We start from the raw sequence: 4,840 nt of genomic DNA, 5'->3' as shown, positions 1-4,840 counted from the left end.
AGTTTCTGGCCCAGGCCTTAAGAAACTGGCAGCTTCCACTTTCTTGTCTCTTGGATCCTTAAGCCACCATGAAAAATCTGACTACACTGCTACAGAGACCACAAGAAGAACCCTAAAACTAAAGGGGGAGGTGAGGGCCCCATTGAGCCCAGTCTTACAGCCCTTCCCATCAAAGCACCTGGCAGGTGAGTGAAGCCTTCATGGGCCCTACAGACCAATGCAATGCAGTCTTCAGCTGAATAAGAGCAAATAACCCCAGTCAACACCACCTGGGACAGAAGAATCACCCAGTTGATTCCTCACCTACAAAATCATGATATGTATAATAAAACGGTTGCTATTCCAAATACAAAGCTCTAACGTGCCTTATGATACCTTGATAGATAACTAGAACAACACTTACTAGTTGTTTTGGTTTCCTCACCTTTAAAGTAGGGACAATAATTACAAGACCTACCTTAGCAGGTTGTTCTGAAGATTAAACAAGTAGTAACGCAAAACCCTTAGACTAGTGCCCAACACATGGCGATTGCTCTGTAAAATTTGTCTCCTGTTAAGCTTGGATGACAACTCTTATTAGCTTTCTGAGACAGAGAAGTCTGAGAGTGGGCCCCATGTCATCTAGTCTCCAGGCCATCTGGACCTTTTATAGTCTCATCTCAACCAGGACACGGGCCCCTTTTAGAGCACACATGTTGAAATGACCCCAAGTATGAAGGACTAGAGTTTACCATTCCACCTAAGATTAGCTACTGCCTTCCTGCAGGCCAGCTATCTCCCATCCCTCAGGACAGTGGAGGCTGAACTGGTTCCCAGTCCTGATCCCAACTCACGCCCCTCTGCATGATCCAGCTCCCCCAAACCACGCTTCATCCCATCTTCAACTTTCACTTGTTACCCTTTCTTTCCCTCAAATGACCCCTCCCCTTCTCCCTGCTAACACAGATTCCTTCACAAACACTTGGGAAATGAACAAGCTCCAAGTTTCCCAAGGATGTTCTGGGTAACCTAGTCCTTCAGGATGTGCCAAAACAGAAGAGTGCTGTGCATGGTGAAGTTTTGGAAACACTGGACACTACATTTCTTAACTTTCCTTCGATAATTACAAGTGCATTTGCCAATTACAAGCCCTAAAAAGTTATGCCATTCAGAAGTCTATTTAACTTTGTATTATCTAGATTTTTACAAACATACCTTGACTGTGAAACACTTTTCTGGTACAACAAGACTTCTTGGAAGGAGGGACCACTGAACTAAGTCCTAGGGATGTGGAAGAGGGAAGCAGGTGAAGGGAGCAGAGAAGAAAGCAAGAAGATGATTGACTTGATTTGGCAGGAAGGCAAATTAGAGAGGGATGGGTTTAAGGTATGAGAGTCATGGGAGGCTCCTGAGGGTTTTAGGCAAGAGCATATTAGATCAGATTAGCATTGGCTCTTAAAATATTTTTGACCCTTATTATTATTTTTAATGTTTATTTATTTTTGAGACAGCACAAGCAGGCAGAGAGAGGGAGACAGAGGATCTAAAGCGGGCTCTGAGCAGTAAGCACGATGTGGGGCTCAAATTCTCCAACTGTAAGATCATGACTTGACCTGAAGTCAAATGCTCAACCGACTGAGCCACCCAAGCATCCCTTTTGGAGATCTATAAGTAAATTAAACATGTTGCATTATTACCCATTATCTACACGCACATTATAAAACTTTCATAAAATGGCTGCAATTCTTGTTACATGCAATGCCCACTAATATTTTCTGTCATTTCTTTCTCCTTTTGGAAATCACATTTCAGGAGCTGTTTCAATTAATGTAGGCAAGCAAAGATGGGGAGCTAAATTGTTAACACCTGAATATGAATGTGTCGGCCCCTCATATTCTCCATGATGTGCTAGATAAATAAATAAATGAGAGTGATCTCCTTTCCGAGAAGCAGAAGAGCCTATTCTAGTTCTTCTGCTAAGGAGCAGTTAATTCTTATACTCTCTGTGCACGATTTCCATTGTCTCTTGTCTCAAGTAAGAGGTTGTAATACCATCAAGGACAGAAAGTAAGTCAGATTTTTATTGTTGTTGTTCATCAGAACAGCACTTGGCATATTGGTGGACACATTGTGGGCACTTCAAACACACTGACTGGTTGCATTCCACTGAATTGATGATTCTTCATCCATTGCAAGGCAAAGACGTTTAGCAGGCTGAGAAACAGTAGTATGCTTCGCCTAAGTATTGTGCACACCCCAGCAGGTGATCAGTCACCTGGAAAATATCTCCTACTCCTGTGCTTATTGTCTCATCACAGAGAGGAACCCCTGGACTTCCTGCTGCTTAATCTCCAGCAGTCAAACCTCCCAGAGGGTGAAGTCCAAGACTGCCACTGAAGGATGTTTGCATCCTTGTATTCTTTCTGCAAAGATCTCTACTGTCTTTATGTCCCTCCCAGAGCTGCCATCTGCTTTCACTTCTGAGGTCTTTTTATAGGACTGGATCCAAAATGGGACGCAGTCTCAACTCCCCCGCTCTTTATGATCTCTGAAAAAGAGGTCTTGAGCCTTTTTGGCTTAAGGGCTTCACTGCTCAACAGAGAGCAAGCAACAAACCATCAAGCTTGGGTGTCACAAGAACAACTGCCAGAATCTCACAACATTTTTTTCTAGTGCCTAGAGCAGTCTGTTGGTGACTCCCATCCCTTCCTGGGGGTAAATTTCTGCCTCCCTCCCCCCACTTTTCTCCAGATTAGGTGTTCCACTTCCTGCTTGCAGGTCTGAAGGCACAATTAATAGCTGAACAATAAATGAGTTAGTCATCCTCCAAGTGTTGAAGTCTCAATGGCCAGAGCATTCCAGAAAAGTGACTATCAGCGTTTCCTCTTCTCCACACAGGAAATAAACGACCTCAGCCCTCTCCCTCACAGTTACTCATGTGCCACAACTTCTCAAAAATTGTGAAAGGACTGTCTGGGCTCAGACCTAGTTTGTGGCGACATGGCTAAACATACCAAGAAGGTCAGTAATTATGGGATCCGTTATGGTGCCTCCCTCAGGAAATGGTGAAGAAGACTGAAGTAAGCCAGCAGGCCAAGCACGCTTGCCCTTTCTGTGGCAAAACCAGGAGGAAAAGACAAGCTGCGGGTATCTGGCATTGCAGTTTGTGCATGAAAACGATAGGCAGTGGTCCCTGGACATACAAAACCACTTCTGCGGTCACAGTCAAGTCAGCCATCAGACAACTGAAGAAGTTGGAAGACCAGTAGAAATTCTACCATTTGAAACATTGTTAGCTAGCCTATAATAAACGGGAAATTCACATAACAAAATTACTTTGGCTTGTTGTTAAATTTATTAACTAGATGTTCCAATTTTTGTTGCATTAATCTTGCTTTCTCAAAAAACTTGGAAATTAAAAATCCTTCTAATTTTTATTGGAAAGAAAATTGTGGAAGGAAACTGAGGTGTGGTGCACAGTACCCTTTACTAGCATCTATTCTCTCAGATAGTGTAGACTGGCAATTCCAGTTGCTGGTCTGAAAAGTCTAGGATGTCAAGGTTGTGTTGACTAGTGTTATTCAAATGCCATGATGGGAAATTCTAGGGACCAAAGGCCCTGGCAAAAGAAAGAAGGTTACCAGGACCCAGGGGGTTGGGGGTGAGGGGGCTGCCTAGCTTCAAGGTGGCATCAATGATGATTAATTCAAGCCTTACATTTCTAGAACCTTGTCTTCTTCTGTGGGATTACTCTCAAGACTCCCTGTCAAGAACTGGAGGGTTATAAATAAAGCCGATTTGCACCTGCTTGGAGTGTTGGAAAACAACTTCCAGAAAAGTGATAACAGTCCTTATCTGTTGGTGGTGGGAACACAGTTGGTTCTCCTTTTCATCCTTCTGTTTGTCTGTATATCTGACTTTTTAACCTCAATATATGAATATTTATAGGATTTTTAATAAGGGGACAAAATCAAAATTATTGTTCAGAAGGAAGTATGTCCCACTGTTTCCATATATTTTGCACATAGTGACATTCTATTTATATTGAAAAGATAATCTTTTTTTTTTTTTTTTTTTTTTTTTAATTTCTGAAAAGGAACATCTATTAGGGAGACCATAGCCCAGGTTTCGGCAACATAGCATCTTGATTTATAATCTTAGCTCCTTGCCTTATTATGCTGGAATGACCTTGAAAAATGTACTTTACTTGTCTGAGCCCGAGTGTCTTCACCTATAGAGGGGCATGATATCCTCTTCACAGAAGATGAGGAGCATTTAAAGTGCTCTTTGCAGGGCGCCTGGGTGGCTCAGTCGGTTAAACGTCTGACTTTGGCTCAGGTCATGATCTTACGGTTTGTGGGTTTAAGCCCTGTATCGGGCTCTGTGCTATGTGCAGCCTGCTTGGGATTGTCTCTCTCCCTCCCTCTCTGCCTCTACCCCCACTTGTGTGCTACAAATAAATAAACAAACTTGAAAAAAATAATAATCATTCTGATTTTATCCTTTAAAAAATTTTTGTAGGTCCGGGCCCAGTGATACCCAATGAGGCCATCAAATTGTTATTTTCGTATTGAGGAAAACAGAAGCTCTTTTGGATAATTCTTTTGCATTCCAGGCTTTCAGTGGAAACAAAAAGACATACACTGTAGACCATTAAGTACTTGTGAGACATGATTTTAGGATGCAACTCAATTATACAGTGATTACGAAGAGCCTGGGGGAAATATTTCCTTATCTGGGTAGTGACATTGACAGATTAAAGGTGCACAAATTCTAAATGCTGTTTGTTCCAGCCCTGTGTTCGATTGCAACAATGTGAGTGTCTTGCCTGTGTTGGTGGATTATTAACAGAGGTTATTGG

General features: G+C 42.4%; 1 pseudogene; it reads left to right on the top strand.

The window, feature by feature from the left end:
• The first annotated feature begins 2,979 nt into the window (after positions 1–2,979).
• LOC122229880 lies at positions 2,980–3,281 on the top strand (annotated as a pseudogene).
• The last annotated feature ends 1,559 nt before the right edge of the window (positions 3,282–4,840 follow it).

The sequence above is a fragment of the Panthera leo genome, chromosome C2 (assembly GCF_018350215.1).
Source record: "Panthera leo isolate Ple1 chromosome C2, P.leo_Ple1_pat1.1, whole genome shotgun sequence".
Classification (NCBI taxonomy): Eukaryota; Metazoa; Chordata; class Mammalia; order Carnivora; family Felidae; genus Panthera; species Panthera leo.
The sequence above is the reverse complement of the archived record's forward strand: the minus strand, read 5'-3'. Positions and strand labels throughout refer to the sequence as shown.